Source organism: Dermacentor albipictus, chromosome 5 (assembly GCF_038994185.2).
Source record: "Dermacentor albipictus isolate Rhodes 1998 colony chromosome 5, USDA_Dalb.pri_finalv2, whole genome shotgun sequence".
Taxonomy (NCBI): domain Eukaryota; kingdom Metazoa; phylum Arthropoda; class Arachnida; order Ixodida; family Ixodidae; genus Dermacentor; species Dermacentor albipictus.
In genome coordinates this window covers 119,272,121-119,296,852 of record NC_091825.1, presented here as the reverse complement: position 1 = coordinate 119,296,852, position 24,732 = coordinate 119,272,121, and the positions used below count along the sequence as shown (strand labels likewise).

At 52.8% G+C, this 24,732-nt stretch overlaps 1 protein-coding gene across 1 annotated transcript in view; it reads right to left on the bottom strand.

Annotated features, from left to right (window-relative positions):
* LOC135916236 (chitinase-3-like protein 2) overlaps positions 1-24,732 on the bottom strand; it is a 330,608-nt gene that overhangs the window by 91,812 nt on the left and 214,064 nt on the right. The window lies entirely within an intron of this gene.

Here is a 24,732-nt window from a genome sequence, read left to right as displayed (position 1 = left end):
TCTCTCTCCGCACTGTTCTTGCGTGGCGGCTTCCGCCGGCGTTGGCGGTGTTGGGGCGGTGCGACAGGTCTGGAATATCTGCCAGAAAACTGTCAGTAAAGCAAGCCTGAATCGGAACCTCAGAGTGACCACGCAGATGATCGCCGTCGTCGGTGACGCTGGCGCGGCATGGAAGAACATACGTCGGTCGTAGCAGAGATTATATGAAGTGCTAAGCTCGGATATATTGGAGCATTTGAAAAGGCTCGGGTAAGGCGAGGGAATTTGCAGAAGATATGGCGAAGGGGTCGCGAAGTCTAGCGGTACAGATTTCGACCAGTGGCAGACCGGAACCCCGAGACTTCTGAAATGCGCGACAACTGCTTTGACGTGCGAGTTGCTCGGATTTGCATTATTCTACTAAAAAAAATTGTATTCACCTATCTAGCAATTAAGCTGTTATCGTATGCTATCATGTCGTACAGTACTTGCGCGCTTGTGACGCACTATAAAGGCGGTAGGTCGGTGCCCAGAGTGCCTTCGCAACGTGTCTTTGAATATTTCGTACGCTTATGAAAAAATGAGTAAATAAATACGGCGCAAGGTGCGATCATAAAACATACCGTGTTTGGTCGTCAGAGATGTGACGATCACAACCGTAGGTCTGACTACCGTATCTTGCAGCGTGTCCTCTTTAACTATTCTTTTCTTCTTTCCTTCAACAGCTTTGCTTAGGTTAGCTGCCGACACCGTATACATCTGCCGTTCGAAATTCATGCGCATTGTCGCCGCCGGCGTTTCGAAGCTTCGATAGCTGATCTCACTTAAAAATAATTGGCAAATTAATTTTATTACTCGCGGCCGGGTCAGCACCACCACAAGCTCCAACCACCACCTACTTCGGCTGAGTTGGCGGGTCTCGTCTAAGAAGCTTCCAGCATTAGCACGCATTGGGCATATCGTTAACGTCGAAGAAAGGCACGGCAGCAGAGGAAATGCTCTACAGTTTCGCCGCATTCCCAAGACTATAGCAACGAGGCAGTCAGTCCATTCCCGTGAGGAATGAATAAGCGTTCTCGAATCCGACGCGCCAACCGCGTGCTTTGTTGCTGTGCAACTTCGTCGCATGGCAGCACATCGTTTTGTCCGGCTCGCCGCAACAAGAAAAAACAAAAAAACATTTATTCCGGCGCTTCGGTCAAGCCCGAAGTGACCTCGCTTCAGAATGCCCCTGGTCTCTCTCTCGGGCTACAGTCACGTGGAAATACGTGAGGGGACACCGTGTTTCGTTACGGTCCCGTGCGCCTGCAAAGCGGCCGCTCGCTCGTCGTGAGCCTGCGGGCCTTGTGTAGCATCTCCCACAGATCGGTAGCTCGCGCCGTGCCCAATCGCGTGCTTGGAGTGGGAGAGACTCCGGGTCCTTCCATCCCGAAGTGTATAGGGAGTTTGGGGGTGTGTTCCCTATTTCTTGTGTTTCCTCCTCCTCCTCCTCCTCGTTTCCGGTGGTCCACGATTCTGCCGCTCTCCTTTCTCTCCGCACGGCGCGTCGCACCACTGGCACTGACGACGGCTTCGTTACCGACCCATTTATGTATGACGTCTGTCCCGCAGCCGCGCCGACAGGGACCCCCCCCCTCCGGGCGCACGAAATATTGGGGCCCGCGGTTCTCGGCGAAAGTGCTTTTCGATCGCTGGCTTCACAATCGGACCGTGACGCCAGGACAGCCGGCCCCTCGATTATTGTCATTAATAACGACGCATCCCTCTTCCCCCCTACTTCCCTGGTTCCTATATTTCCATCATTCTGCGCTCTTTGCAGTTTTTTTTTTTCCTTCCTCTGCGAGCAATGATAATAGAAGCCAGGAGTTCGCGGACTCACTGTCCTGCTCCATCGCCGACGACGCTTCCCGGCGAGCCTGGTAGCATAGTTGCGTGCAGTACCGCGAAACGCTGCACCGGGAGGCTGGACAGTGTCGAAATTCGTCATATTGTCACGTCGTGATGACTTCAAATAATCACGCTACCAGGAACGCGAGCTCGCAATCTTAACATGTTGTTGGGGCCAACTTGTGCCCCGGAATAACAAGCACCACTCAAAACAGGGCGATATAACGGCGAGCACTGTATCATCGCACGTCGAATGTGAAGCCTGTCCACTATAGGTACAGTCGACCAAAAACGTTTACGGACCAAGAGACCTGACAAAAAGCGGAATATCTCCGCAGCCTCCAAATGCAGCCTGATATTCCCATTTCCAGCATTTACTGGTATTTACGAACAACATTGTGATGTACGGTTTTCCTGGCTACTTTTAAAGGCAGCTCGTATATTTAGCATTTTCTGAAACCCCGTGGTCCGTAAACTTTTTTGGTCGAGTGTACGTACGTGAATCGTGGCGCACTCCAGAAAAAGCCCTCGAGCTCGCTTACATTCGACAATGCATGCAACATCAGTAGAGTCGCGCGCTCGATCATTCAGTTGCGCACAGCACGCACGCCTTGCACAGAGCGATTTACTCGATAACCGTGATAACCTCGCGCAAAACGTTCACCGGAAATGAGCGAAATAATGCGCGGGTGACAATCGGGAGCAGGCAAAGACGTCACCGAGGCCACCATGCTGTTGTACAGCCAGCACGGTGGAAATTTAGCTACGCGTTATTTCGGGTCGATTGTCTGCACCAGCACAACGGAAGCTGTGAATAGCTATGGACAATCATATGGCGTTGGTTACGTCACGGGAATGCTCCCTGATGAAAAAAAAGAAAGAGAGAGAGATGGAAAGTAAATGAAGAGGCCATATATACAGTCGTGCGCCGCGTACAGATACGTTGTAAAGCGAAACTTGTAAAAACGAGTGAACGAACGAAAGCGAGAGTAGAGAAACACACATGGCCCGCTTGCTGCGCACAACAAGCGATTCGCTCACACCCGGAACGTGAGGAATGGCGGCGCGTTTACGCATTGGTCGAAAGGCGGGGGGGAATCAGCGGTGCGTGCCAGTTGACGCTGTGCCGAGGCAATGAAGCTAGCAGGGTATCCACAGATAGCGAGGTACTAAAAATTAAATTATGGGGTTTTACGTGCCAAAACCACTTTCTGAATACGAGGCACGCCGTAGTGGAGGACTCTGGAGATTTCGACCACCTGGGGTTCTTTAACGTGCACCGAAACCTAAGCGCGCGGGTGTTTTCGCGTTTCGCCCCCATCGAAATGCGGCCACCGTGGCCAGGATTCGATCCCGCGACCTCGTGCTCAGCAGCCCAACACCATAGCCACTGAGCAACCACGCCGGGTGGCGAGGTACTGCCGTACGTTTTTTTTTCAACGTCAATCGAGTCAGTCCTCCGGTTTTGCGCAGGTCTTGTGCGCACGCCGAGTGGGAGATGACGCCACGGAGCGCTTGTGAGAAGAAGCAGCGTGCGCAGAATTGAAATTCGAGTGTGCTTCAGTGTGCGTACTCCTGCTGTGTACGCTGAAGGTTCGAGACGTGCTCCGTCACGCTTCAGAAGTAGAGGTGTGCGAATAATCGAAACTTGCGAATAACGAATCGAATGGTGTCCTATTCGATTCTGGTTTTCGAATCGAATGGTCATCATTCGTTAGGTGCGAACATTTTTCGCGTGCATTTCGAATACTTCAGAACGTCAACTCCGTCCAAATAAACATAAAATTTATAGGGGTATTACTCAGGCTCGCGCGTGCGCACCTGACCCTTCTCTGGATCGCACAGCGCCGGCGGAGCGGCAGTCGCTCCCTAGCACTTTCGCAGCAGCCCTAGCAGTCAGAGCTGTGACCCCTAACCCGCGGCTCGCAGTGAGTTGCGACCACGGCGGGTTCAGGCCAGTGGGGACAGGGTGAGTCTCGACCTAAGGTGTTTATTCACCTTAGAGTACACTGATTCCAACAGACAGCAACAGCCACAACACATACAAATACAACACAACACAACACAACACAAAACTCAGCGGCGGAGCATTCCGCACGTCTGGGGCGAAACAAACCGCACAATGTGGGAACCACAAAAGAGGCTGATAAGAGTTCAGCTCACCCAAAAGTGGATCCGCGCTCGGGCCCTGGGGCGGTGAGTCGCACACCAAGGTCCGGGCGCCACAGGGGGACGGCGTGCGGCGGTCTCAGCGGCTGATTTGAGATGCGGCCGTTCGCTAGCTCTTCCGCCGTGAGACAAAGATGCGTCGGGGGAATAGCGCTTCTCCCGAGCGGCGGAGAGGGGGTCTCCCCGGTTCCAAGAAAGGGAAAGGAGGGAACGGGGTGCCTTGGCTGCAGCGTCGCGGCCAGGCGCGAAGAGCAGCGGGAGTGGCGAAGGTGCCCTCTCCACGCTACCCTCCGCGAGCGAGCACGTGATTATCGCGTGATAACCGCGTGGCCGCTCCGGAGATATCGGGATGCGCGTGCGATCCCCACATCCCCCCCTCCTTAAAATAACCCTTTAGCCGCTAAGAGGCCGCCGTCACCTGAGGCTTTCCTGCGAGAGGGACATGCTACTCCGACAGCAACACGGTTTGAGTCCATCCATGCTGGTGAGGGAGCAGCTCTAGCTGCAGACCGTCGTTGTCGCCGTGTAGGTGGTCGCGAGCCAGGCCGGAACGTTGAAGGATGGTACGGAGCAGCTTGACAGCAACGGGACGCAGCAGGAGGCAAGTAGGCTGCTGGGTCCGGGTCACCTTGCGTCTCGGCGGCGTCACCTGCCCAGTCGGACGTGCCGGGTACGTGGTGGCGAAAGGGTCCCTGGATTTTTCTCGGCTGCCTCGATTACGCTGACGCGATCCCCGAACCAGCCTCGAGATGGCGCAGGCCAGCTCTTTTGATGTTCCCGGGGTTCGTTGTCCTCCCTCGCGGGTTTCGGCACGCAAGGTCGGCAAAGGCGCGCCGACCCACCCCTGACGATGGCCTGCACCTCGCTGCGCAGCAGGGGTCCACTCTGTCTTTGCGGGCGAAGTCTACACTCGGCCTTGAGGCTGGATGCTTGGTTGCGGAGCTTGCAACTCGGTGGCGGGGTTCTGCGGCGCGGTTCGGCGAATTCTGCGCCGCTGCGACCATTCCGGACCGGAAGTCGCCCGCTGCACCTCTCACCTCGCTGTTAGCCGCTGGAGGATCTTTTCTCGCCGCCTGTTGCCTGCACTGCGCTGCTGACTGCTTACGGCCTGCTCGTCCCCACCGGCAGTGGAGATGGTCTTTCCTTTTTTTGCTTGATGGTTGTTGCACGGCTCCCGACGGGCGGTCTGCTGCTGCGACAATTCTGTTAGCCCCTCTCGCTTCTTCCAAAGAGAAAGCGCGTGCTCGCTCTGGAAGCCTGCATGCTAGACATCGGAGGAGCATTCCGTCCGATATCGTGCACAATAAAATAGCCTCCGCGAACCGGACAGAGTTAGTTCTGCCGAGATCGCAAGTTATAATGCCGCACCGGGCTCGAACGTCGAGCCGTGCCACCCGATGCCGCTGCCTGCGGGCGCGGGAGAGCATTCTCCTCGGGCCACTCGTTTCCTCTGTCATAGTAGGGTTTGAGATCGCAGACATGCACCGGTCGGCTGATCGGTCTTAGCTTCAAGTCCGCCAGCCTGTACACGAGCGAAGAGACAGTCTCTCGCACCCGGTACGGTCCTGTCCATTTCGGCGCCAGAGAAGCTGAGAATTTCTTACTGGCGTCGCTCAGGACGTGATTCCGTCTCAACACCAGGTCGCCCACTTTGTAGTGAACTTCCCGATGAGAGCGGTCGTACTGCGCTTTCTGCTCGGCACGTGCAGTGCTCAGGTTCCGTCGCGCTTTTCGTAAAGCCTCCGTTACCTTCGCGCGCAGCCCAGTCGCATAATCGGCGCGTGCCGACGAAACAACCAGTTCCGTGCTGCTTCGTTCCTGTAGAGTAAGTTCTACCGGATTCAACAGCTCCCTCCCAAGGTTGAGGGTGGCGGGTGTATACCCAGTCGATCGATTCACTGTCGACCTGATAGCAAATCCAATTTCAGGAAGACAAGCGTCCCACTCATTGTGCGTCCCCGCAAATGCAACTAGCATGTGCTTGATGTTGCGGTTCACACGCTCAGTGGGATTCGCCTGGGCATGGTACGTGGTTGTTCTCCTGTGCTTAATGCCGAGAGCTGCACAAGAGTCCACGAAGAGTTTGGCAGTGAAGTAGGACGCATTGTCCGTTATCAGCTGCTCAGGATAGCCGAATCGTGTAAACACCTCGATCAGCTTTCCCATGATAACGCGTGCCGTCAGCTTCCGCAGGGGGAACAATTCCGCCCACTTGCTGAAATGGTCTGTGACTACGAGAAGGAATCGGTTCCCGCTCGGTGTCCTGGGGTAAGGCCCCATGACGTCACATGCCGCAATTTGCCACGGTGTTCGGCTATTGATCGGCTGCGTGGTGGACGGCTATTGATCCGCGTGGTGGACGCCCGGGTGGGCGTCCACCACGCGGCTTCACGCGTTGGCACACGTTACAAGAGCGGGCGTAGCGCATCACATCCCGCTTCATTCCAGGCCAGGTAGCAAAGCGGCACAACTTTAGATAAGTCTTAGGGCCACTCGCATGCCCGGCCAGGCACGTATCGTGAAAGTAGCGTAAAAGTGCTCCTCTCAGCGTGCGTGGAATCACCGCTTTGAAGGACTCGTGTGTATCCTTCTCCACGGGAATGTATCTCAGCAGGACGCCGTCAGAGTCTAGCAGGTAGGAATCTAACGCGCTCACAGCATTACCAGCTGTTTCGGAGCGCCGCGCACTCACAGCAATACCAGCTGCGTCCATGTGCGCCGCGGCCGCGCCGCCGGGCTCCCGGAGCCCCTCAAACACTTTCTTACAAAACGGATCCTCCCGCTGTGCCTCTAACAGCTCCTTTCTGCCGAACACGCTCCCCACTGAACTGACGCAGTCCAAGTGGTTCACGCTTTCGTCCTGAGAAGGGGGTTCATCCGCCCTTCCTTCGGGACCAGCGCCGTCGAGCATTGTAGCAGTTACTCTGCTCTTAGGCTGAGTCACTGAGGGGTCACGATGGGTATTAATATTACCCCTCCTGACAACCTCAGTCGTCGCAGCGGTTAGTCCGCTCACAAGCTCAGTTTCGGGCGAGGTGAGTTGAGTAGTAATATCACTCTTCTCACAGTCAACGGGCGCGCGCGAAAGTGCGTCCGCCACAACGTTGTTCTTTCCTCTCCTGTAGCGCACGGTAAAATCGTATCGCTGCAGGAGAAGTGCCCATCGCGCGAGCCGGCCGCTCGGCTCTCCTAAGCGCCTAAGCCAAGTTAATGCCATATGATCGGTCTCAATTATGAATGGGACTCCATCAATACAGTAATCAAACTTTTTGAGAGCGAAAATGATCGCCAGACATTCTTTTTCTGTCACGGAGTAATTTTTCTCTGCGGGAGTCAAAGAGCGGCTGGCAAAAGCTACCGGGCGCAAACTACCTTCGTGCTGTTGGAGCAAAACCGCTCCTAGGCCAAGGTCGCTGGCGTCCGTATGAATGACAAATTCTTTGTTCAAATCAGGTAGCCTTAACTCGGTGGTTTCCACGAGCGCGTTTACGAGGTTGCGCAGTGCCTCCTCTTGCTCGGGACCCCACCTCCACTGCTCACCTTTCCTCAACAGCATTGTCAAGGGGGCTTGCAGTGCAGCGCAGTTTGGGATGAACTGTCGATAGAAATTCGCCAGCCCCAAAAAGCGTCTCAGTCCGCCTATGTCTTCCGGTGACGGGTAGTTCAATAATGCCTGAACCTTGTCATCACACGGTAGAAGGCGTCCGTTATCCAGTTTAAACCCCAGTAGCGTTACTCGGGTTGCTGCGATCTGGGTCTTGGTCGGGTTTAGCGTTATCCCCGCAGACCTCAGACGCTCCAACACGTCCCCGAGATGGCGTAAGTGCCCATCAAAGGTACGCGAGTATACCACAACATCGTCCAGGTAAGCAAGAGCGTGGTGCCACCTTGCGTCACCCAAGACACGGTCCATCAGGCGCTGATAAGTCGCAGGCGCACCGACAAGTCCGAATGGCATACGGGTAAACTGGAAAAGTCCCCTGTGACAAGTGAAGGCAGTCTTCTCTCGGTCACTGGGATCTACCTCCACCTGAAAGTATCCTCTGCTTGCATCGAGCGTAGTGAAGTACTTCGCTCCGCCAACGTTGGATACGATCGAGGGAATGCTAGGAAGCGGATATGCGTCCTTGCGTGTCACCTCGTTCAGGCGGCGATAGTCAACACAAAGGCGGGGCGTCCCATCCTTTTTAGGAACCAACACCACAGGAAAACCCCATGGGCTGTCCGATCTTTCAACAACGCCTGTATCGAGCAGTTCGTCCAGAGCGCTGTCTAGTGCTTTCCTCTTAGCCAAACTCACCGGCCGAGGATTACACTTCCACGGAGAGGCGTCGCCTGTCTCAATTTTGTGCCTGTATAGCGCAGTGCAACCAGGCCGCTCTGTCTCCCGCTAGTGTGAAGTCTCCCGCTAGTGTGAGCGCGCCTTAAAGGCGCGCTCACACTAGCGGGAGACTTCCCGCAGCGGCACAGCGTAAACGACGCCGCTGCGTCGCAGCTGCTCGGAATGACGATCACACTGCGCGCGTTTTCTCGCTGCGGTTCTTGGGATGTAGAGAGAGGAGGCGTTGAGGGAGGACCCTCGAGGCAGGAACACACAGGACAGCGCGCCGAGCAACAGCCGAGTGTCCCGCAGCACGCGCGCAGCCTCCTGCCTCCGCCGACGGGGTCACTGAACAGGGACCGACGTCACGGTTCACGGTCGGCCCCCATTGGCTGTTCTCGACAGCGGCACGGCAAAAATAGGTACAGGACCCATCGCTCTGCGGGACGGCAGAGCAGCCTGTCTGCGGGAGAAAAACCGGTCTGTGCGGGAAGCGGCGTGCGGGAAACGTCCTGCGTTGTGCGCTTTCCCGCTAGTGTGAGCGCGCGCTTACGGGCTGTGCGGGAGGGGAGCAGTTCCCCTCCGCGCCTCTTTTCTCAGCGCGGTTGGCCGGACGGCATTTCGACCCGGCCGCAACCGTTCTGAGGGACCTTTTCGGGCAATCGTTTGGTCGGTCTGCGCGCGAAGCATCATCGAACGAAGTTGTCTCTGACGCTTTTTGAAATGAAACGAAAGGTTTCAGGGTGCCACATGCTCGCTCCCTATATCCTCCGTTGCAGACGTCAATAACAATGCCCGTCTTGGCGAGGAAATCTCTACCAAGAATTATAGGAACCGACAGGCCGGGAAGGTGAGCTAGGCGCTGTCGCCTCACCCGCTTCTCCCACCGCACCACAAGCCTAGCAGCACAGCTCGCGTGTGCCGTGCCGCTGGCCAGTCGGAAGGTCACTTTACTCTCTCTCAGTCGGATAGCGTTCCGACGGAGATGTTCACACACCTCGTCGCCAAATAGTGAAGCGCTCGCTCCTGTGTCTAACAGCGCAAAAAACCTGCGCCGGGCGACTGTAACCTCTATGAGCGGGACTGGCGTGTCGCTGGGCAATCCAAAACGACAAGCCAGCGGGGCAAGGAGTTCGTGTGTCTCACTTCGCACCGCTGTAACCGCCGCCGGCCATGCAGCATTGCTCACCGGCGGCCCCGCTCGTTTCCCGAAAGCGCGTGCTCTCGGTTCGCAGGCTGTCTGCAATCCCGGGCGTAGTGCCCCGGCTGGTTGCACCGATAACAGAGGAGAGCCGGCCTTTGACGGGCTTGGCGTCCAGTGCCTCGCGCCGTTTGACCGTTATTCCTCTGTATCGACTGCTCCCTTGCAGGCACGCTCTGCTCTCGCATCATCGAGCCGGCATATCGACCACGATTCTGCATACCTCGGCCATCGGCAGCGCATGCTGCACGCATGGCATAAGTGTACGGATCGAGAGCCCGGTCAGATAAGCCCCAACCGTTTCTCAGTTGTCCGTCACTGAAAGCAACCACACCATCTCCACCGGAACGAGTGCGAAAAGTGTCCCCGTTCCACGCGCATCGCGGCTCAAGTGCCCTCGACGCTGGGGGTGGAGGTCGGTATGAGCGCAAGGCGAGTATGTCCGCCTGTATGCGCTTTGCCTCCGAGGCCAGCTCATCCAAATCCCTGAACTTGCTGCCTCTTAGGTACGCTGCGAAGGTGGGATGAGCTTGTCGTGTGACTCTCTCCACCTTATCGCAGTTCGGAGCGGTAGGGTCAGCGGTACGATAAAGTTCGTCCATCGCCCTGACGTACTCGAGCAAGGATTCGTCCGGATGCTGAGTACGTAGCTCCAACTCGCGCCGCAGACGACGCTCGTAATCTGCGGGCAGGAATTCCTCGCGTAATCCCGCTCGGAACTCAGCCAGCGTGCTAGACCGGTAGCCAGTAAGCCGGAACCAGCGGGCAGCGTGATCAGTTAACGACACTGGCACGACGCGTTCCAGTATCTCGCCATCGGACAGCCCCGTTGCGCGCTGGTAAGTCAGCACGCGATCGAGGTATTCGTTGACGCTAACTGAATCATGATACCCGCTGTAGGTGGGTAAGTCCACCCTCACTCTCGGTCTAGCAGCGGCGGCAGATGTCAGCAGAGTGTTCTGCACGGCACCTGTCAACCTCTCAATCAAGCGCATCGCATCCTGCAACAGCGCCTGTTGAGGCTCGCTCTGGCCAGTAATGCCTGGCACAGGAGCAGAACGCGTCGAGCAAGTATGCCGCAGTGGCTCCATGCTCTCCGCAAACACTGGCGAAGGGTTCGGCGTAATGTGCCTCACGCCTTCAAGGGTACGAGGCTCGCTCTGGCCAGTAATGCCTGGCACAGGAGCAGAACGCGTCGAGCAAGTATGCCGCAGTGGCTCCATGCTCTCCGCAAACACTGGCGAAGGGTTCGGCGTAATGTGCCTCACGCCTTCAAGGGTACATCCTGCCGGAGAGAGCGCCTCGTGTGTAGCGCTACCCTCTTCGAAGCTTATCAAATTCCCAGGGCTAATGTTCGCCGCAGGGCATGACTGAGCGGTAGCAGTTACCGCCGCTTCGAATTGTTGCCTGTTGGTAGCAACCTGCGACAGCGTATACAACGGCTGTAAATCAGCCCCGTATGCTGCCATGGTTCGTTCGTGTCGTGGCAATCACTTACACAAACAGACTCAACCTGTCACACCTCTGGCCCCACGTTGGGCGCCAAATATAGGGGTATTACTCAGGCTCGCGCGTGCGCACCTGACCCTTCTCTGGATCGCACAGCGCCGGCGGAGCGGCAGTCGCTCCCTAGCACTTTCGCAGCAGCCCTAGCAGTCAGAGCTGTGACCCCTAACCCGCGGCTCGCAGTGAGTTGCGACCACGGCGGGTTCAGGCCAGTGGGGACAGGGTGAGTCTCGACCTAAGGTGTTTATTCACCTTAGAGTACACTGATTCCAACAGACAGCAACAGCCACAACACATACAAATACAACACAACACAACACAACACAAAACCTCAGCGGCGGAGCATTCCGCACGTCTGGGGCGAAACAAACCGCACAATGTGGGAACCACAAAAGAGGCTGATAAGAGTTCAGCTCACCCAAAAGTGGATCCGCGCTCGGGCCCTGGGGCGGTGAGTCGCACACCAAGGTCCGGGCGCCACAGGGGGACGGCGTGCGGCGGTCTCAGCGGCTGATTTGAGATGCGGCCGTTCGCTAGCTCTTCCGCCGTGAGACAAAGATGCGTCGGGGGAATAGCGCTTCTCCCGAGCGGCGGAGAGGGGGTCTCCCCGGTTCCAAGAAAGGGAAAGGAGGGAACGGGGTGCCTTGGCTGCAGCGTCGCGGCCAGGCGCGAAGAGCAGCGGGAGTGGCGAAGGTGCCCTCTCCACGCTACCCTCCGCGAGCGAGCACGTGATTATCGCGTGATAACCGCGTGGCCGCTCCGGAGATATCGGGATGCGCGTGCGATCCCCACAAATTGGAGCAAAACTATGGTAAGTTAGCATCCCGCGGACATCGTATTGAGGTAGGAAATCAGAACTTGCGTAGTGGAGCAGGCTACGTCACTTAAGTAGCCGCAATTTACAGCTTAGAACGACAGAAAGTTGAGCTAGTTGTTAAGGATTCATTATGCAAAAAAAAAAAAAGAGGTGAGGCGTGCAGATAGGACACAAGAGTAGAGAAGCGTTCGTGTTGTCCACTTCTCTACTCTTGTGTCCTGTCTGCACGCCTCACCTCTTTTTTTTTTTTTTGCATAATGCACACTTTACAGGCCATGAACAGATCGTTCGCACACTCTGAGGAACCATGTGCATGGGAAGAAACTACTTGTTTGCTTCTAATGCTGCTTTTGTACTTTCAATTAAAAACCCTGCATAACGTACTGCGTAATGACAGAAACGTTCTAACTTTAGGAATACACGGGTGTGTACATCATTCGCTATAAATTGTGATAACGGCTGTTCACTATTCGAAAAGTACTCGACTGGATTCGCTTCTGGCACGATTCGACATGCCGTTCGATTCGGTCTCAAAAACCACTATTCGCACACCCGTATTCACAAGTAGGTCCAGATGCGCGAGGCAGCCATTAGCCTCGTCTTCCACGGTGAACTGTACGGTGGACTCTGTGGAATCAAGGTGCGGCGTGAGATTCAATACTACCCGTACTATAGGATTTGCCGCCATACCTAGCTATAGCTCTGATTGGTCCGCAGGACTGCTACGTACGGCCTCACCGATTGGCAAAGAGAGTCAACGTAGCGAGTTTCACGTGCATCCAGAATGCCACCCATGGTTGCCTGTCTCGTCACGTACGACTTCCGAGTGGAGGCGCACTGTTGTCAGACATGGCGCCGCACTTCAGAACTCCACGCGTCGTCTTTCTTTTAGAGGTGGTGTAGCTTCGGGTTCACGGGCTCATTTAACGCCGCGATGAAGCTCGCGAGAGTTTGATCTATGACTCGCTGTGCTGCTAGTTACGTTCTCTTACTCTATCCTGCCTGCTATCCTTCATTGCTCTCCCTTGACTCCCCTACTACCATACGCCCACTGCTGACCACCGTTTAGATGTCAGCAGTCTACGTTGGACAATTGAATGTGTAAAGAGCAGGGTGCAAAGATCAAGACAAAAGAAGCACACAAAATGACAGGACCGGCGCGCCGGTCCTGTCGTTTTGTGTTTTTGTTTTGTCTTGATCTTTGCGACCTCCTATTTACACATTCCAGCGTGAACCAACTAGCCCAAGCAAGAGTTTTACTTGAGTTAGACACTTACAGTACCGTCAGCAGTAAGCTTCTTCCCTTCGCTTTGCTTTTCTTTTTTTCATGATGAGCAATCAAATAACAATATTCTACTTCCTATTGGCGTTTTGACGTACGGTAAGATGCGCTGTTAATTAAAGGAAACACACATTTAGTATTCCTTTCTCAATCATCGCTGAGGTCCTTGGCATAGAGCCATACAGACTCATTTTTTAAATATTTAAATGTATGTCAAATTGATTGTATCAGTCACTCCTTTCCTATGTATGCGAAATGTTCTAACAATACCAGATATGTTGGCTTCATTACTGGTTAGGTGTCTACTTTTAAAGAGACACCAAAGCGAAACACTAAACCAGTGGAGAGCGACGTAGCATTCTTCTAAAACTGCACTTTTGGTAATTTCGCAGCAGGTGGTTAATCACCTGGAGAGAAATAAGAATGCTCCAAAGTACTTATGCGGCCAATGTTTCGAGTGGGCGAGTGGTACAGGGGTGGCGTTCTAATGCATGTGGTTTAATTTCGGTGCAACTGAAATAATTAACGAGGCCTCTTGAAAGGAACCGCTCTGATGGAAATTGGGTTGGGATTCTGTAGTGTTACACAAAATAATGTCTTTTTTATTTGTGTGTGTGTGTGTGTGTGTGTGTGTGTGTGTGTGTGTGTGTGTGTGTGTGTGTGTGTGTGTGTGTGTTTGTGTGTGTGCGTGCGTGCGTGCGTGCGTGCGCGCGCGCGCTAATTTGGACGCCGTCCAAATCCATGAATTCACGACAAGTTCGTGCGCGAACATCCAGACAGCGTCGCCACCCGTCTTTCCTTTTTGCGTCTTTTCGTGACGTACAGGGAGACTGCTTACGAAGTTCTGCGGCATACAGCAAAACTATAACCCCATATACTTTCCCGTACACTGAAGGAGTTCCATTTTTTTCTTATGGTGGAAGGCTAATTTAGAAATGCAGCTCAAATAACGTTTTATTCCTCTAGTGTCGCTTTCACACTGGACGGTGTTAAAACGGTATGGCAATGAGTCCAATACGTTTGGGTACATCTATATAGCAAACACCGTACGAAGAGCGAAGAGCTCTGATTCTGCTGCTTTAGGCACGTACCTACCCTCAGTCGAACTGCACAGAACTGTAGATATGTAGGAGTCGTTACCTTGGACACTGAATGCAGCGTTTTTCTTTTTTCTCTGCTCCCCCCCCCCCTTTCTTTTCTTTTTTTGTCTGTTTTCTGCGAACCATACGCGTGTTCACCTTTTCTGTTTCTTTTTTGTTTTTTTTTTTTGTTTTCTTTCGATCCTTGCCGAAATGCCCTGTAGTCTGCGCCCTCTCTTTCTCCCTCTAACTCCTCCACGTGTTACCACCGACCAGTGCTCGGTAATGTCACGCTTCACCCGAACTGGGATGACCAGATCTCGCTGAACGAAAACGTTCTCGCCGTATTACGGGGCCGAGCTTCGGAACGGCGTTGAGGTGCGCGAGCAAATTTTCGCCGCGAGAGAAGCAATAGTTTCGCCGGTATCGAGCGGCGAAAATTGCGTCGCCGCCTGCGCATTTTGACAACTGCGGGTGGGGGAGGGAGGGGGACGACGACAATTCTCGCGCTGATTTCGTTGGTCGCGTCACGACGGCCACGCTATTTTTCGATGCACGTGGCAGATGGGCAACCGATTGTAAGTGGAAATTTTTTTTTTCTTCTGTATAATTTCTGTATTTTTCTTCTGTATAAGAAGAAGAAGAGGGCAAACCGAGCAGACTTGCTCTACGTGTGCTCCCGATTCAGTTTGCAATTCCTGCGGATCGCCCCCTCGCAACGCTTGACTGTCCGTGGCATTCGACTCAGCTCAAGAAGCGCCATTCAGAGAGACCACGCACACCACCGTGAGTTTCTTCTTCACGCAAGTACTAATCCTGAAACTTGCAAGGTGACTGCCGTGCCCAGCTAAGCCTACTCGCGATCGCCGAGCCCTGCTGCCTGAGGCTCCGCTCCTCGCGCCTCGTGCCTCGAGATCCACGTGCACGCCGGGCCGCCCGACAACGGCTTTTTTAAATGTTTTATCCCTCTTCAAACGCCGCGGCAACCTAGCATTATGGAAGTTGACCGAACGAACTCCATAACAGGAATAACAAATAATGAAGCAGAAATGAACGACACGGAGCCGACGTTCGACAGCAACAGCGGAAAAACAGTACGCCAGACAGGACCATGGGTGATGCTACTAGCGCGACAACAGAAGAAGAAAGAATCCATCGCAACTTCGAAGACGCAGAAGGAGTTCTCATGCGAACTCAGCACGGGACAGAACACGAATGATGGAAAACGGCAAGCCCCTCAAAAGCCATGGGGCCACAACAACGCAAGCAAGCCACGGCCTCGCTTGCCAACGACCCCACCGCTACCAGAAAACCATTACAAGATTGTTTACAGACCTAAAGCCGGTGTGAAAGTGTCAAACTGGAAAGACGGAGTGATAGCAAGAGGATTAGCCCAAGCATGCGGAGTCACACCCCAGGAGCTCTACGCCAAGGTGATCATACAGACACAGTGGCAACAAAACTTAATTCTGGCAAGTACCGAAGAAGAGGATTGCGCACTTAAACTAGCAGAAATAACAAGCATCGAAATAGGACACGCAACATACGAAGTCACACCTTACCTCAAGCCAATTCCGGGCACTGTACGTGGCGTTGTTCACGGAATAGAGAAAGGCACCACCGACGAGCAGCTAGTAGATCTACTAGCAACAACCAACAAGTGCAAAATCCTATACGCTAGAATGCTGGGAAGATCGACGTCGGCAGTGATCACCTTCGAGGGCCCGCACGTTCCGTTCTACGTTAAAGTTGGATGTACGCTTACCCGCTGCAGACCCTACCGAAAGTCAGTGCAGTACTGCAGATCTTGCGGGGAGATAGGACACAGACAAGACGTCTGCCCTAATCCAAACGATGAACTATGTGACAACTGCGGAGAAAACAACGCTGATCCAAATAACCACCAATGCGAACCGAAATGTAAGCTCTGCGGAATGCCCCATGAAACGGCGGGTAGAGACTGTCGAAGGAAGCTGAAACCAGCCCCGCCACCGTTGAGAGTCAGGGAGCGGTCAAGATCGAGACAGAGACGCTTCTGGTACCAGGCCAGCATGGTACCTAACAACGACAACGAGCACATGATGACCATGTCACCATCGCCACAGTCACCGAATGAGGCCGAGCAGACAAAAAGATCCAGATCCAAGTCGGGATCGCGATCAAGGGAAAGACAACAGAGCGTTCCCCGGACAACGGCAACGGGCGTGGAACACGACAACACACAGCGCAAGGTAAGCTGGGCCAACGTCGTCAGAGGGAACATTCATACGTCGAAAGAAAATAATGGCGTTCAAACCACAAGACACTCGAGGTACGAAGACACGATAATGATTCTCCGAAAACAGAACGATGAATTGAAGCGAGAGCTAGAACAGCAAAAGAAGAAGACACAAGAGAAGGAAGCCAGCACACAAAAACAGCTCGAGTACCTGATGCGAGAAATAGAACAACTACGAAGAGAACAGACCCAGCAATCGCAAACACCCCTACCGCGGCCTTCATCCCCACCCCCACCACCATCACCAACAGAGTCATCAACAACAAGTCAACAAGTCAACAGACCAGAGCCATCCACACTGTCGAACCAAGCGGTGATAACCCAGAACGACCTCAAGACACTTGAAGACCGCATCAACGCCAACGTGACCATCATGATGGAAACCACACTGTCCACAGTAACGCAGGTTATGCAAAACACGGTAACACAGATGATACAGACTGGCTTCCAATCTCTCAAGAACGAAATAGAGAACCAGATTCAGGCTCTACAGACCAAAATGACACAATCCGGAGAAAGTTTCAGTCAACGCATTCACATGCTAGAAGAAAGAGATAATGCTCGCAAGAAACCTAAGTACCCTGCGCGAGAAGCCAAGATGATGCAGACCCTAAGCGAACAAGATGGCGAGGCAATCTAAAGAGGAAGATGACTACAAGCAACACCCACGGCTCAAAATTTGGCAATGGAACTGTCATTCTATTCGAAGTAAGAGAAGCAACCTTGTACAATTCTGCAAGCAGTTTGACCCAGACATTATAGCCTTACAAGAAACCGAAGCAGAAGACTTCAAGGTCAGTGGTTACCTCACTCACGTCACTGACGGTAAAACGAGGACAGCAATCCTGACCAAGAAAGCCATCAACGCTCAACGACACGACATCCAACACCGCATCGAACACACCCTCGTCGAAATCGTACCCGAGAAAAAACAGCAGCAAAGCCTCTTTGTGTTAAACGTGTACAGCCCACCAAAGGACCACCTAAAGGATCTAGACAAGCTTATGAGAGAGGTGAAGAAGCTGAGCAAGGGTAACGGGCTGATAGTCGTTGGAGATTTTAATGCTCCCCATGTGGCCTGGGGTTATGCGGCCTCAAAGAAAAAAGGAGAAGACGTGCACAACGTAGCCCAACAACACCTCCTCACGCTACTCAACGACCCACAGACACCCACGCGCATCGGCAACAGTGTATCTAGAAACACCAGCCCCGACCTCACATTCGTACACGGACTCAAACAGTATGAGTGGAGCTGCATGGACGAGAATCTTGGTAGCGACCATTTTATAGTGCAAACGATCATTCCGCACCACAAAGCAACGATGAAGATAGGAAAAGCCAAGATCACGGACTGACAGGCCTTTCGCAAAGATGAGAGTGCCATTAATGCGACGATAGACGACATAACAATATGGATCAGAGGAGTCGTGGAAAGAGCCGAGAAGCATACGAGGACAATCCAGCTGTCGCAAATCACCCCCGTGGTCGACCCGCACTTACTCCACCTGTGGGAGGCGCGGAGGGGTCTCGCCAAACGCTGGCAGCGTAACAAGTGCAACCGGAAACTCAAAATTCGAATCTCTAAACTGATCAAGGAAACGCAAGAGTACTCTGAACAACTTGAAAGAAAGAACTGGCGCGAAACATGCAACAAGCTTCAAGGTACCTTAAGCAGCAAACGCACTTGGGCGGTGCTCAAGACTCTCCTATCAAAGAAGGAGAACAAGAACGCCACAAAACAGAAAATGCAGCGACTCATACACAACCACCCGGGGAAAGAGGAAGACATTATCAGAGAAGTGAAGGAGAAGTTCCTCGGTACTGAGCGAAACATAACTGTAGATTCGCACTTCGACGAGTATCGAGGCAAGCCAAATATGGAACTGGATCGGCTCATCACAGAAGCAGAAATCGAGAGGGCCTTGAGCAAGCTCACCCGCAACACGGCGCCGGGGTACGACAGAATAAACAACAAGACACTCCGGAACCTTGACGGACCCTCTGTAGACGCGCTCTTAAAATACATCAACGAGTGCTGGCAACAAGGTAAAGTACCACCGGAATGGAAACATGCCGAGGTAACCATGATACCTAAACCCAACAAGCCCATCAGCGTGCAGAACCTTCGACCTATATCCCTAACCTCGTGTGCTGGAAAACTCTACGAGCACATGGTGCACAACCGCATGATCGACTATCTCGAAGACAACGAACACGTCCCAAGCACTATGTTCGGATTTCGAGCTCACCTGTCCGCGCAAGACGTGTTGCTGCAAATCAAGGAAAAAGTCATCGACAAGCTGGACACGCACAGCAAAAGAGCCATCCTCGCACTTGACGTGAAAGGGGCTTTCGACAACGTGTCACACGAAGCCATACTGCAGCACCTCAACGTATATAACTGCGGTGAAAAAGTATATAATTACATCAAAGCTTTTCTGAAAGAACGTACAGCCACAGTGGGGATAGGCAACTTACGCTCTGAGAAATTCGACATACCGCGAAAGGGAACGCCACAAGGCTCCGTCATTTCGCCGATGCTATTCAATCTGGCGATGAGCACACTACCCAAGCAACTGAAGCAAATAGAAGGGATTGGTCACGCAATATATGCTGACGACCTCACCATCTGGACTACGGGAGGGTCGACAGGTCAACAGCAAGACGCTCTGCAAGAAGCGGTTGACACTACGGAAAAGTACCTGGAAGCATGTGGACTGACGTGCGCACCTGAAAAATCGGAGCTCTTGGTGCTAAGGAAGCGCACAAGAGGCCGACAACCGCAGCAGATACCAGACCCGGTAGTAAAGGTGGGAGGCATCATGATTCCGCAGGTTACGACGCTCCGCATCCTCGGACTCCTGATTCAAAAGGACGGGGCCGGGGGAGCAGAGTTGGAAAAAATTCAAAGAACAGTGCAACAAATAACCCACCTTATCAAAAGAGTGACGAGCAAAAGCCACGGACTCAAGGAAGAAGACTGCACGAAAATGATACAAGCGCTGCTCACGAGCATCGTCACGTACGGGACCCCATACGTTGACATGAAGAACAGTCAACGAGACAAAGTAAACGCCCTCATCAGAAAATCATACAAAATTGCCTTGGGTCTGTCCCCCTCCACGTCCACAGCGAAATTACTCAAAATGGGAGTCCACAACACGTGGGAAGAGCTCGTGGAGGCGCACAACGTCAACCAACTGGAGAGACTAAAGCTGACAAGGACGGGAAGAGCCCTGCTGCAAGATCTGGGCTACCAAGTCGAGGATGAAAGGCACCTACCTCAGCGTATCCCACACGAGATCAGAGACAAGCTACACATATGTACCATTCCCAGAAACATGCATACCGAGTACGACAAGGAAAGGAGACAGGCGAGAACACAGGCGCTCAAGCGCATACTCGAACGCACCAACAGCAAAGAAGAAAACGTTAGATATACAGATGCAGCTGCGTACAGTACCAACGACCGATTCGCAATCAGCGTGGTCGACGAGAAGGGCGAACAACTTACAGCCACATCCATACGTGCCAAGGACGCGAGCACAGCGGAAGAGGTGGGCATAGCCCTGGCCATCGCAACGTGCAAGAAGGCCATGGTTACCGTGGTGACGGACTCACAAGAAGCATGCCGAAGGTATATGAACGGAAGGATTGGAAAGGCAGCGCTTCAGGTCTTGAACACCACCAAGATAGAAGCAGCACAAATCCTCTGGACACCGGGGCACGAGTCTCTCACGGGGAACCAGGCGGCGCACGCCGCGGCTCGAGATCATGCACGCCGAGCCATCTCCGACGCGCAGAGAACGCGTACCGACGACTGTGAAGAGGATGAAGAACGCATATCCAAGAAGTACTCGGATATCTTGGCGCACTACAGGAAGCAGAGGCGTCGCTACCCGCCCGCGCATAAGACGATGAGTAGGGACCAAGCGGTAACCTGGAGAAGACTACAGGCTGGAACGTACCCACACGGAACACTGCTGCACGCCATGTACCCGGGCATCTACGGGCGAGACTGCAAGTTCTGCCCGCCGGACACGCCGAACACCTTGCGCCATATGGTGCTGGAGTGCAGAAATAACCGCGAAGTACCACCGTCATCATCGCCACCAAGCGATAACAACCAGGAAGAAGCGGATATGGAGGAAGAATCGAAAGACCAGTGGGAGGCTCTGCTGGTGACGCAAGACCTTGACAGCCAGCTGCGGTTGGTGAACAGGGCTCGGGCGGCGGCAGCGAGCCATGGCTACCTGGACTGAGGAGGCCACCCACCTTTGGGCTCAAGAAGCCTGGTCTCAAAATAAAGTTTATTTCTCTCTCTCTCTCTCTCTGTATAATACAGAGTAGGCGCACGATTCTGGCTGAGAAATTTGTTATGAATGATAAATGATCGTAAATTAGTTTCTCGCTTTCTCTTCTCGAGCCGGAAGGCACAGTCTCTTTCTTTTGTTTTCTTGGAAATCGATTACTTTCTGCTCTTGCACAACTCAACATGCGGCCCACAATATATCCCGATTAAACGTGGCCGGCTTTTCGACGTTGTTTTAAGGAAACGGCATGAACTGAGCTTGCTGTTGCTCGTAAAACCGGACGTAAACCGAATTGCTTCTGCCTCGCGTTTTTAGGCAATAACATAGTGCTTTGAATTGAATTCTGGGGGGTCTTACGTTCCAAAACCACGATTTTTGATTATGAGGCAGGCCGTAGTAGGGGGGGGGGGGATACTCTAGATCAATTTTGACCGCTAGGGGATCTTTAACGTGCCCCCAATGCACGGTACGTGGGCGTTTCTGCATTTCGCCCCTCCCCCCCCCCCCCCCCCCCCACACACACATTGAATCATTTACTACAACCTTGGCGTCTTTAAAGTGCGGGGCCACTTAAGCACACGGACGTTTTTCTGCATGGGGCTCCTTTGTAGTTGCTCAGTTTTCCTCGCGAGAAAATGCAGGGGAACAGTAATGTTATTTTCCAATTTAATATTCGACCCTGCCGCGCGGTAGCGCCTGTGGCACAAGGGAGCCAGCATTTGACAGAATTTGAGGCTACGAAATTCGCCTGCTTCAAGAAAAGGTGCATTAAATCTGTTTGCTAGCGCAATCTGCTTACAATGCGAAGAATAAACACAGTAATAATTAAAGAACCCCGTGCGTGTGGTCAAATGAATATGGAGCTCCTTCATTACGGCGTGCCTCGTAATCAGATAAATGCATCAAGTAAATTTTTTATTGGTTCAATATTCGGACAGTGCGTTTGATAAGGCGGGCTTGACAGCTGGACTGAAGACAGGGAACAAAAGGGAGGCGAGACAAGGGTGTAGTTTAACTATCAAGCAAGCTTTAGTTTGGCGCATTCAGTCATGCATATAGCACAGTTGTTTGTTTGTTTAGTCAATACCGCGAATCACAATGGGTCCATGCAGGAGAGGGCAAACATAGATGAGTTCGCCCTCTCCTGCATGGACCCATATATATATATATATATATATATATATATGGGTCCATGCAGGAGAGACATATGGGTCCATATATATATATATACATATTGCGGTGCCTCGTGCAGTGCAAGTAGCGTAACATACAGATACACAACATCCGCGCCTAGTATCGGCCACTACATCGGGAATTACCTGCCCGGAAAAGATGTATTTTATTTTGTTGTGCGAGCTACTGAAGCGGTCCTCTTTACTCCTGTCCCACCTTTTGTGCCGTGTAGTCAGTCCAGCTGTTAAACTTGCTTAAGCCCGGAACCAGGTAGCTCAGACGAATACGATTCCGAAGCCCATTGGTATAGCGTCAAAAGCTCGCTCGCGTTAGCGAGGAGGCTCCCGTACGGGAGAGAGCACTGCAGCTCCACGCGGCGGGCCTCCACCCTACGATAAGAAAGTTGAGGCATGACCTCTCCAGGCGACGAGAACTCTTTTCGATTCGTTCCGCTCCCGCGGCGTTGGCGAGCAGCGCAGAAGGCGGCGGAGAAGGCGGCGGGGGGTTCCAGCTTCTCGCGACACAAGGATCGAGAAAGAAAGAGGGTGTAAGACATCCTTATTGTAACACAGAGTCCCGCGCCCCTATGAAGGGTCGAGCGCCCTCACAAAAGGCCCCGAGTCCGAAAAGCCGCAAAGACGGAAGCGACGGCTACGGCAGCGGCGACGACCCAAGGGCAGCAGCAGCAGCAGCAGCGGGGGTCCGCGTCGAGCCATTAAAGTTTCATGACACCCAGGAGCACTTTAAGCCCGGGCGCTGGCCGCGAGGGGGCAAGGGGGTCGCTTACGCGATGAAACGGCCGCCGAGAAATTGCTTTGATGTGCTGACGTGATTGGGTGCGGCCGCGGAAAGGAATCTTTCTTTGTGCTTGTGTGCGCGTAGCGGCCCACTCTGTGTATGTGTGTGTGTGCTTGAATCGCGGAGGCCCTGGCTGCCGTACCCCCGCGGTTGTCGTCTGCTCACCGGTTGTCGGTGCCGTCGTCTGCTTCGTTCCTGTTGCGGTGACGACTGTGGAAGGCTGTCGCCTGGATCTGTATATTATATGGCCCCGTCCCCTTTCGCCCTTCATTTCCTGCTGTATCCTCTCGGATGTGTGCGTGTGTGTGCCTGGCGCCGCATAGTGGCCCGGGGCTGTGCTCCGACACACGGACGACGTGATGAGCTGCTCGCTGAGTTGGCAAGTGAGCCTCCGGCTCGGCCGCGAATCAAGAAACTCGTCGGTGACGACCGAGATGACGCTTGGGCTCATCCGTACACCTTGTCGTCAGGTGCATTGCGGTCGACTGAGACCTTTTTCTTTATTTCGTAGAGCTTGCTCTACGTCCTGCCGACAGGATACCCGCTTTCTTTGGCTCACTCGCACCATACAGCCGTAGCATATAGTTCTGTTCTCATCGCGCGATGCGCCTCGTTGACCATTTTATTTGGTTGGGTTTGGATTTCCCTCCAAATGAGGTGCATACCGCCGCTCCCTTTCCTTCTTTTTCATTATTTTTATGTTTTACCGTTTGAGCACTGTTAACTTGTCTCGAGATGGTGATAAGGATGATGTTCTTTAAAAATGGCACAAACCCACTATAGGGAATATACAAAGAGTGTGGGTGACATTACAACAAAAAAACATTGTACTTCATAACGTAATGAGTAATACAGTAGACAGCATCGCAAAAAGAAAAAAAAACAAGAAGGAAGTCGGAAATGAATAATTGAGGAAAAAGAGCCTGGTAAAAGACCCTCTCAGAAATGTTGAACTCAAAATTTTATATTCTGGGAAATATGCTGCAGATTATGATTAACAATAAAAAAGACCAACAATTTAATTTTTTTTTCATAGAGGCTCCTCAGTAAATGTGCGGTGGCCTGACACTTCTTTTTTTGTTTTACTGAGTAGTCGCTAAATCGTTTTATTTCGATGCTACATTCACTTTTATCCTATAAATTAGCAATAACGTGTGAAAAATATTAGTTTTGCAGACATCATGCAACTCCTCTTTCTTTTCTTTGAGTGGTAAAGCACTTGTTGCATTAAAACCTTCTTAACGGGTACATTTACCAGACGAAGTTCAGCTTTGAAAAATCAGTCTGACGGCTCGCTCAAGAACAGGGATGATGACCTTGCAGTGTAATCCTCGAAGTGACGCCTACTCCTGGGATCATTGACCTTCTCTCTGGTAATTCTCAACTCAATGAAAATGTGAAAACTGAAAATGTGGTCTGCAGAATCCGAAAGTCACAGGTTACTTAGCAAACTAATAATGCAATAGCAAGAAGCTCACTCAGAGATAAACTCTTTTGATCAAGTGAATAAAATCATGAGCCACGGATTCCACTCTGTAAAAGTGGTTGACCAGCGAAGCTGTTTAGCATGCGGCACGGAGGTGACATGCAGTTTTGAGCAAAGATAGGAACTCATTTGTTGTCTAGATGGGTGCATGGTCATTATTTCACTCGCAATTGCAATCACATTCTTTGGTAATGTCAAATTCATCACGTACGCCGCTCGGTGGTCGGTTGGGCCGGACCGATGTGGCATCGCAATAGACATGTCTGTAGCACGGAACGCGTAAGCCGCTCCCTTTTCGATACCGACACATCCACATTGAAATCCCTGACAACGACAACAGGGCAGTGTCATCGCAGCTAATTCACGATAAGTGAGTACCCATGAACCTTACGGGACTATGAGTCATTGCATTTTTTGCTTGCTTACGGGGGTATGAGCCATTG